At 38.5% G+C, this 11,166-nt stretch overlaps 1 pseudogene; it reads right to left on the bottom strand.

Moving 5' to 3' along the window:
* Positions 1-377: 377 nt before the first annotated feature.
* LOC116893421 lies at positions 378-1,249 on the bottom strand (annotated as a pseudogene).
* Between the last annotated feature and the right edge of the window lie 9,917 nt (positions 1,250-11,166).

Here is an 11,166-nt window from a genome sequence, read left to right as displayed (position 1 = left end):
GATGGGGACATGCTTAGACATGTGATTTGCTGCTAAGATGGGCATGAGATTAGGGAACTGGGTCTGGAAAAAACAAAGGGACAGGTAAAGATATGTATTCAACCTATGTAGTGTTTAGGAAGGAAAACCATGTTCATGTTTTGGGAATCTAATAAGCACTGTGAAGAAATAACTGTCTTGTCTATTGAATATTAAATTCCAAAGTTTACAAATAAACAAGCATGACAACAGGCATATAAGCCTATAAATATTGGTGGGAAATTTATAAAAGAGGATATGTCCTAGAAAAAACTCAAAACTCAGAAATGATAGTTGGACCATTCATTTTCTTTGATAAAAAGACAGAATAGAACCTAGGGGACAAGTTTTGTTGAAATTCAACTAAGGGGACTAAGTGTTAGAAAGGCCGAGGACATCAGCACAGTCATGGTCATCAACCAATGGCTTGGATTCACAGTCTGTCTTATCCAAAGTGAGAAGATGGAAGCTATAAGCTGAAAGGAGAGAAGCGTGGGCATCATGATCAAGATAGTCTGTGTGGCTCTGATCTCATGTGCAGGCTTTGGGGACAGTCTGTGGCTAAGGATATACTGGAATTGCTGCTTATGCTCACATAGGACAAGAACCATGGAGCCACTGGCCCAGGTCATGATGACCAGACATATTATATCACTTAGGGCTGCTATCATTTCTATTAGCACAAAAACAAATTTCTCTGGTGTGGTGGAGTAACAGTATCTCTGGATTCCTTTGGTAGTCTAGTTTTTACTATTCTGTGGGGCATTTGCAATAATGGTTAAATGTATATTGAATATGAGCTGCAGCATCCAGCAAAGGAAACAGCAGGTGCCAATCCACTCTGAGGAACTAATTCTGAGGCTCAGCCACCCTGAAGTATTCGGGTGAAGCTTAATGGCCTGAAAGCCACTGAGGAGGGAGGTGGTACTGAGGGAGACACCTCTGGCCACACTGTACAAACAAACAGAGAACAAATTTGAACCCAGCATCACCCAGGAAAGATGTCAACCCCAAATGTGGCCAATGTCTGAGGGATTCCTTTGGAGAGAAGGACCAAGTTGTTTGATATGATGAGCTGATTGATAAGCAAGTTTGTGGGTCTCATCACTTGTGTACTGAAAAATGGGAAGTTATACATATGAAAGAGAAAGGAATTGCCTAGGATTCCAGCAGTGGTCTGAATGAGGAACATTATTCCCCACTTTAAGTTTGTGTAAACTGCTATATCCATTTTTAGAAGAAGGCTATGTGTTTCCTTTATTTGAATCAGAGAAATATGGAGGTGGGTTGTTACTCATGGTCAATTGAATGAGAAAATCTCCAGAGACTTATGGTATTTGAATAATGTCTTCACAGGTGGTAGCACTGTTTATGATGTTATGATTCTTTAGTAGATGATGCCTTGCTGGAGGATGGCCATCACTGGGAGCAAGGGAAGAAGCCCTGAGTGAGGATAGCCTGGCCCCACATTCTGTTGTTTTTCTTGCTTGTTTAATCATCCATCCTCCTGTTCTTTTCTCCAATGTTTCTCTGGCTGTTTGTGGTCATTTCCCCTCAGGACAGATTCTGGAGCCATAAGCAAAAACAAATTCTCTCTTTTCTTATTTGCTTTTGGTTATAGTGTTTTATCATAGCTCCAGAGAAATCCAGTATTATTTACTCCTCCTAATTTACAAATGTCTTTCCTATCAAAACTGGATTCTACTGTGAATATCAACATCACGACCAGAGACTTTTTGGATGCACTGTCACTATGAGCAGCATTGTTTGTAGCCACACACTCAAAGTGTTTCACTCTAATCACTGGAAGACTCATTGGCTTGGTATTACCCTGATGGTGTGTTCTGCCGCTGTGCACCTGATAAAGAAGTCCTGTGGACTGGGTTCCTTTGAGAAAACAGCAGTGTTTCCAAACAGAAACATAGTAGATGGTACAGGTGGATCTCTATTCTTTTATCATTAAGAAATAAAAATAAACCACAAATTCAAAATATCGCATTTGTGAAGGTCAGTAGCAATGCAGAGAAGACAGCACGGAACCATGCTGTCACCAATGTATCTTCCTTCTTGTCTGTGTTTAGAAGAGTGTGTTTCAGCACCTAAAACTTTTGCCAAGCCTGATTACCTGGGTTGGATCCTTATAATATATGTGGTAGGAGAACAGACTATAATGGTACAAATGCCTTCCAAATGAACAACATTGCATATCTGTACACAAGCACGTACATTGTCAAAACAGGGGGATGGCTGGAGAGATGGCTTGGTATTTAAGACCACTTCATTCTTTTCAGAGGATTTAAGTTTAATACCTAAAACACAGTTTGTGCAGTCCACAACTCCCAGCAATTCCAGCTCCAGGGGTTTGTCTATCTCTTTCAGGCTCCGTGGGCAAGCACTCAGGTGTACAAATACCTGCCTATGCATGCAAACACACACAAACATATGTACACACACACATATGAATACGAATATAAGAAATACATCTGTTAAACAATGAAAGAAGTTCATTTTTATAAACATAATACCAACATTTGTGTCAAAAATAATTCGTAAGCCTAAGGATTAACATTAAAAAAGTAAAGAATCAGCCAGCTAAAGCTCAATTCTAGTATATGAGATGCACAGGCTGACATATCTCCATGAGTTCAAGGTTATCCTGATCAATATAAGGAACCCAGGCCATCCAGGACTTGGTAGTGACATACTGTCTCAAAAAGCAAATCAGAAGAAAACAAAAACAAGAAAACCACCAAAACATACAGTAGCAAGCCTAACTTTATCAGAGAATATGGCACTAATCTAGCAGTGAGGTATTATTTATATTGAGTTTAAACAGATTTGTTTAAAATAATTTTACACAATTCAATAACAAAATTAAATACATGTAAAATGTTATGAGATATTATTCTGTTATTTAACAAGTATGTGATATATGGTACTATATGTATAATACACATACATAGCTTTAAAATGCCTTCCTTTTTGGTTTTAGGATCCAGAAATCAGGTCCTACATTGTTGCCGAGGCCCCAAGTTACTAAGGAATTTTAAACTCTACCTGCTGAGTACTGAGAATACTTGTGTGGGCCACCTCACTCAGCTTAAATACCAAACTTAACAAAAGCAGTCAGAAAGTTCTGGGAAATTAAAAAAAAATCCATCTGTATACCTAAGGTATAAATTTAGACCCTCTGTGCACAGAAACAAAAGGAAATACAAAGAGCAGTGTACATGTATGGATGGAAACTTAGCACAGAGGAATCCTAATGGCACAGACTTCAAGTCTATTAAAAGAAAAAAAAAATATATATATATATATATACATTTGCTACGATTCAGGAAAACCTAAGGCTGGGCTGTTTTTCAGTAACAGAGCACTTACTTAGAATGCGCAAGGCCCTGGGTTCAATACTCCTTTTCAGAAAAAAAAAAAACTCCAACGAAAATTGCATGAGAAAAGCAAAGTCAAGAATCTGGCCTTTAAGGGGTAATACGAATCAAGGGGAAATCGAGATCATTCTTGACAGCAGAACTTATCTATGCTAAGCATTCATGGTCCCCTATGTATAGTAAGTTCATCTTTTGTGTGTATGTACGAGACAAAATTACAGGACTTAGGTTTTTCCAGTGGCATTATTTAAAGTAGAATCAAATCAATCCATGAAATTTAATATGCAATAATTATATGGTACAGTATGATGTTAAGTATATATATATTATATCATTAAAGAAATGACCAGGTGTGGGGAATCCACCTTTATTTCTATCATTCCTGAGGCAGAGGCATCAGATATCCACCAGTTCAAGGCTGGCCTGATCTACACAGGGTGTTTAAAGCCATGTAGGGTCACATTGTTAGAACCTCTCTCAAAATAAACAATTCCCACCCAAATCAGTGATAGAAGAACACTAATCTAAACTATAATGATTTTCCTAAAATTAAAAATAGGATCCACCAAAATAATAATTGTCTCTCTTTTTGTAACAAAAATTTATTTGTTTCAAAATTAATTGTATTGTATTGCAAAAAGTTACGTATTTCATATTAAAGTTTGGAAAACACTAAAATCTAGTTAAAATTACAGGAAGGTTAAGAGGAGGAAATGCTAAAAGCTTAAATACATCAAACACATGCACAAACCTTTTGAGACAGTTTCTATCAAGGCTTTATCAATTTGGTCACATGATAGATCCACAGGTAATATATCTATGAATTGTCATTTTATGTTCCCCAGACTCTTGCAAAGCTCTTAGTAAATTTTCATTGACATTTTTGAAAAGACATCTTTACCTGGATCACGTGGGTCCTTGAAATTTTCTATTACAATGGGATCAGTTGTGTCATGAGCTTCGTCTTGTTTACCAGAGCAGAAAGAAAGGAGCAGGGAATGTATGGATTTATGGATGTTACAAAAATGCTCAACAGACATCCAGCTAAGAACTGCATGTCCCTGTAAGATAAAAATCTCCTGGAAATCCTGGAACACTTTTAAGTTGAGAAAAGTAGATGACTTAAACCCAATAGTTCCTGGCTAATGCTTGGCAATGGTTAGAGCCTATCTTTAAAAAAAGTTTTGTTATGTTCATACTTAGCCTTAAAGATTTTTAGGGAAAAAAATCTATCAGTAAAGAAGGGGGCAGCTTACCAAGCTATGTTCAGAGGGGCAGTAGCCATCTAGGTCACAGGAAGAGCATGAGCACAGGAGGGCATTTCATCCCTGAGATAAATACTAGTCACACCCTGTGGTCATCCTGCTGGGAAGTGATTATCATTTTATCCTGTAGTGCAGTGGCAGTGTCTGCATGGAGATTAGAAATCCTCTCAGAGAAACAGGGCACCATGTTCAAATTCCTGAAAGCAGTTAGAGATATTAGTGACAGATCAGGCCCTGGCAGGTGATTCAGAGAAAACCATCACCTGAGAGTGCTGAAAACACCAGGTGGAATTGTTGAGGTATATGAGAGCACTGAGGTCTAGGGATTGGTAATAGGCTTGGGTGTGAATCTTGCCACCTTGTGGGCTTCACTTGTCATGTGTGATTTTTTTGTCAGTTATCATGAGAAGTTTATACCATACATCCCTAAAAGGGAGAAAACTGGTTAGGATGGGTAGGGGTGAGCTTTTGTGTCTGACATGTGTTCTTAGATGAAGGGAAGTTATGATCTGACTCTCAGAAGTTAATTTGGGAAAACTATCAGTCACAGTTTTTAGTGTGTTTTGCATGTTACTCATAGTGTATGGGAGGCATCATGGAAAGATGAGGGCCAGGGAAATGGCTTAGTAGTTAAAAGCACTGCTGCCAAGCCCCATTACTTGAGTTTATCCTCTGTTACTCAGAGTTGCAGAGAAAAAAAAAAAGACTCCTCACACTGTTCTTTGGTCATCACTCATACTGTAGGTGTACACATGTGTGCAACAGGCACACCCACACACCAATACACACAGGAACAATTTCATGTATACAAACACGCACACATGCACACACAGAATCTCAGTTATACATACGGCAATCAATGAATGTAATTTTATAATTAAAATAAGATCAGCTCCTGGGCATAAAACCAAAAGATGCTCTAACATATAAGAAGGACACATACTCCACTGTGTTCATAGCTGCCTTATTTATAATAGACAGAATTGGAAAGAACCCAGATGTCCTTTAACAGATGAGTGGTTACAGAAAATATGGTACATCTACTCCTGGAGTACTAGCAATGATTAAAAACAATGACTACATGAAAATCTTGAACAAATGGACGGAACTAGAAAATATCATCCTGAGTGAGGTAACCCAGTCACAAAAGCACACACATGGCATACACTCACTGATGAATCATTTTTAGCCTCAAAGCTTGGAATACCAAGAAAAAATTCACAGTTCATGTGATGCCCAAGAAGAAGGAAGAGGAAAATGTGAATGCTTCATTCCTTCTTAGAAGGGAGAACAAAATACTCACAGGAGGAATTACAGGGACAGCGAGTGGAGCAAGGACTGAAGAAAAGGTCATCCAGAGACTCTCCCATCTGGGGATCCATCCCATATGCAGCCACCAAACCCAGTCACTATTGCTGATGCCACAAAGTGCTTGCTGACAGGAGCCAGATATGGGTGTTTCCTGAGAAGCTGTGCCAGAGCCCTACTGATATAGATGAGGATGATTGCACATAACCACTGGACTGAAGCTGTGCCAGAGCCCTACTGATATAAATGAGGATGATTGCACATAACCACTGGACTGAAGCTGTGCCAGAGCCCTACTGATATAGATGAGGATGATTGCACATAACCACTGGACTGAACAAGGGGACCCAATGGAGCAGTTAGAGAAAAGACTGAAGGTTTGGAAGGGGTTTTCAACCCCATAGGAAGAACAAGAGTATCAACCAACCAGACCCCATCAGAGCTCCCAGGGATTAAACCACCAACTAATGAATACACATGGAGGGACCAATGGCACCAGTCATATATGTGGCAGAGAATGACATTGTCCAGCATCAATGGAAGGAAAAGTCCTTGATCCTGTGAAGTTTTGTTTCAACAATGTAGGGTAATGCCAGGATAATGAGGTTGGAATGGATGGGTGGAATTGGTAACATCCTCAGAGAAGCAGGGGAAGGAAGGAAAGAGGAATATGGGAGAGGGGGAAAGAGGAACAACATTTGAAATGTAAATACATAAAATATCCAAGAAAAATAAAATTATTTTTAAAAATGAGAAGTAAAGAGAATAATACAAAGAATCTTTGGAAGAATTAGTTCTTTGGGAAAATTAATGAGATGAAAAAACTGACTCTAAAAATTGTTCAACTTTCTCCAAATTTCCATGCAGATACTTATTTTATTGATGTCTTACCTAATGCTATGGGGAAAGATTCATGATCTAGCTATTCATCAACCTATTAATACTTATGGAACTGGCTGTTTTGATTCATCTTTAATGTTTAATTCATACACTTAAATATCATTTCAGATTCTGCTAATGTTGCAGTTTTATTTTCAAGAAGAAACTCAAACTCATGCACACTCCACCTTCTGTGACTTTACTTCAGAAGGAAGTGAGCAAGCTGATGCAATAACTTTCCCTAATTTTACTGGTTCAGAAGTAGATTGGGGAAGGTATGCATCTGTCATTGCAGATGGACCCACTGAAACATGATGGATATTCCCTACACTCTTTCATCACTTAGCAATCAAGGACATGGCTGGATGCCAAGGAAACAGTGTAAGTCACTAGAGAGAAAGCAAACCTACAGCTAAAGGTCATTATGAGATGTGGATCGTATCATCAGAAATAAAATCTGCCCACCAGGGGCCAAATTAAAGCTCTATGTACCAAGGGAGAGATACTTTGTTAATTATTGAACCTTGGGACCATAATAGACTCATTCATCTTTCTGAAGAAGGAACAGTATTTAATTTTTTCTTGGGATATAAATCACTTCTTATTTTGCATAGACATTATAAAAGTTGTATTTCTATTAGAAGGCAAATATGGTCTTTTGTTTTATCAGACACCAGAACTACTAATCATATAAATATCTTTTCTTGCTATCCTTTAGATTTTTCTCATCAATATAAGAATATTATCATATAACAATTTAGCTAATAGTATCACACATATTTTGGATCTCTGTTTTGGGTGGCAAAGTATAAAACAGACTGCCTTTACAGTTCTAATATTATAGTTGATTTCTTATAAGATACTTGCATATCAAAGGACAAATAAGCTTACCAAAATATTTTAAATCAAGATCACTATGAATATCCTGCCATTCAAAACTAAAAAGGGGGCAGATGTTTGAACACAGTCTAAGAATGGACTAATTCAAAGTGAACTCTGTGTATTTTTCAGAAAATCCTACAGAAACAAGATGAGAATCTTTTGAATTCAATGTCTTCAAAAACATTAATTTATTCTTGCAATGTGATTTCATGCTCCTCATAGGTGTATCAGATATGAGTGAGTTTACGTCCGATGTTGCCATGCAGGCGCCTCTATGGAAAAACAAATTTTGCCATATGTCACTTATCCTTTATTGAATATCTTATATATGTGATTCTTCTTAAGCCTCAGAGATAAATAGCAGAAAGAGAAATAAGAAAGTCAGGTATTATAGAATAATTATGTACACCAAGGCTAACCAAACAGCGGTCACTCACAAATGCAATCTGCACAGTTGTCCAGGACTGAGGTTAGGAGAAATGGGAATAAAATTTTAACAAAGAGTTGACTCTGGAATTCTGAAATGTCTCCATCTAAGCCTGCTGTGGGTAGTCCTTAATTTCTGATGCCAGATCCCTTGGAGGGATGTGTCTTCTGCTTCTTAGTGTCCCAGAGAAGATCCCTATATGGTATCCTGTCCCTAGCAGGGTTAAACTCATGTTGTTATTCTTGGAGGCAATTACCTTTACATGTTGAGCCATCTCCGTGTTGCCAGTTTCTTTCTTGCTTTTGCTTATGAACCCAAAGCATCAATGAGACCCACATTAGGTTCTAATCCTGCACATAATAGCTGTTAATTAAAGCTACAGCAAATTCACTGTTGAGAGTCAGAGCATCACTTCCTGTCTTTTTTTCTGGGAACAAATGTCAGCCAGAACAGTTCATTCCAACCTGAGAAGTTCGTCTTCCCACTTCTAGGTATGCATCATGAAAATTTCTTAGGAGTGATAAATAATCACATATGGGAATTAAATCCCTCAAGGTGGCAAGATACACAGTCAAGCTTATTTCTACTTCCTAGATCTCAGTGCACTTGTATACCCAATCAATTCCACAAGGTGTTCTTTAGCCATTTGAAACAATGTTTTTCTCTATATCCCCTGGCTTGGCTTGACATTGATAACTCTCATTGCTCTCAGAAATTTGAACATGGTGCAAGTGTTTCTCTGAGATGATTTTTAATTCCCATGCAGACACTGTCACCGCACTAAGGGATAAAATGTTAAGCACTTCCCTGCAGGATGACCTCATGGTCTGTTAAGTCTTTATCTCAGGAATGAAATGCTCTCCTGTGTAGATGATCTGAGTGTGACCAAAGTGGCTACTGCCTCACCGAATATGGCTTGGTAAGTTGACTCCTTTTTCATAGATCTCTTTCTCTGGAACTGTCTTAAGGAGTATAGGGTAGATATGCAGAATTTTGAGACAGTTGTAGCAATATTGTCCTGATTTGACCAGAACTCATGTCATGGGCTGACATGGTCCACTTATTTCAGCATACATCTTTAAAAGGCTGGCTAGGAAACTAACACATATGGTCCATGCTGTGCTCAGTTAGCTCTGTGAACATTCCTCTGAGTGTTTTCAATATGACCCACAGAACCATACACCCTCGCTTTCCTACTGGCCCTTTGTAGCAGAATAAATCTCATTAATCCATTAATTTCATTGTCACAAATCCTTCTAAGATCATGTGATGAAGGTAAATACACATTTTTATAAAAGTAAGAAAAGTGTCATCTCAAATTGACTAAGATAACTTTAGGATTCTGGTTAGGAAGAGTTATAGTGTATAGATACATTACCAGTAGCTTCATCATGGGACCATACTGACAGTGCCTTGATAGCCCTTAATGCACTGTACCAGTCTCAAGACTATTAGGGCTTCCCCCATCCTATCTTTATTTTTTTTATTGGATATTTTATGTGTTTACATTTCATATATTATCTGCTTTACCAGTTTCTCCTCCAGAAACCCCCATCTCATCCCCTCTACCCCTGCCTTTTTGAAGGTACTCCATCTGCCACCCACTCACTCCCACTTCACTACCTTAGCATTCCTCTAGACTAGGGAAATGACCCTTCTAAAATGCCCAACAAATGGGAGGGAGGACCTGTAGAGACCACATCCAGAAATTGGGCAAGGCCTCAGGTTGGGGGAAGGGGTTACTTGCTCTTGTCCAAATTTTTAACCCAGAGTGGCTCCTGTCTAAAGGAAATACTGGTACAAATTAAGGAGCAGAGACGGAAGGAATGGCCACATATACAGACAACAAACCCAGATACTGTTGTGGATAGCGAGAGCCTGAGAGCTTGCTCAGTGTCTCCTGAGAGGCTCTGCCAGAGCCTGACAAATACAGAGGTGGATGCTCACAGCCAACCATTGGACAGAGCATGGGAAGCACAATGGAGGTATTTTAGAAAGGACTGAAGAAGCTGAAGGGGTGTGCAACCCCATAGGAATAACAACAATCTCAAACAACCAGACCTACTGGAGCTCCCAAGGAGTAAATTTGCCATCCTATCTTGAGGCTGTGAAAACATACTTTTTCTCACCACACATTTGAGATCCATTTTCCTGTCCAAATTCTAGAAAACATGTCTAGCTTATTCCTTACTCATTTCTCCACTGGTAACCCTTTAATACAGAAAAAGAGGAAGTTGTTTGTGTTTGCATGAATGACTTCTGTTATTAAATGATATAGGTTATCTGGGATCCTAGCAGGTCAAAGGGTCACATATTGTCATTGGTTCAGTGTATGCCTCTAGTGTCCACAGTTCATTGCTGAGGATATTTACTCACAGATGTATGGATATCTTCCATTGCCTCTAACACTGCAAATTAATCTGCCTATTTTAATTATGCAAAGATTTATTTTTGCAGTGCTAAGGATTGGACCTGGAGACTTGTGAATTTTGGGCATTCTACTCCTGACCTTCACACCTTGGTCATAGTGAGAAGTAATAATTTTATTTGAAATATTTCAGTTTTTTATCATTTCCTTCTCTTAATCTACCAGTGTTTGATCTAGACTTTAATATTTCCAAAACTTCCACCCAGTTACAAAACTTATTGTGATGTTATAGCATTAATTTCTAAACTAAGGCTCCTTTCTCTGTGATAACTTCTGTTTGTGTCCAGTCGACACACAAAACCAGCCAGTACAGTAAGGGACCACACTCATGGAGGTCTGAGGTGGGGTGATATCATAGGGAGTTTTTGGAGGGGAAACCAGAAAGGGGAGTAATATGTGAAATGTTGATAAAGAAAATATCCAATAAAAATAAAGTAAATCTAAAAAGAAAAATAACCATTATATTTCTGTGATTTTTTCTATTTCTTATTTGGGCTGGCATTGCTGGGTTTGAGGCAGGTTCTCACAATCTATCCCTGACTGCCCTGAAATTACATGTGTAGAACAGAT

The sequence above is a fragment of the Rattus rattus genome, chromosome 2, assembly GCF_011064425.1.
Source record: "Rattus rattus isolate New Zealand chromosome 2, Rrattus_CSIRO_v1, whole genome shotgun sequence".
Classification (NCBI taxonomy): Eukaryota; Metazoa; Chordata; class Mammalia; order Rodentia; family Muridae; genus Rattus; species Rattus rattus.
Note: the sequence above shows the minus strand (reverse complement) of the source record. Positions and strands in the feature narration are given on the sequence as shown.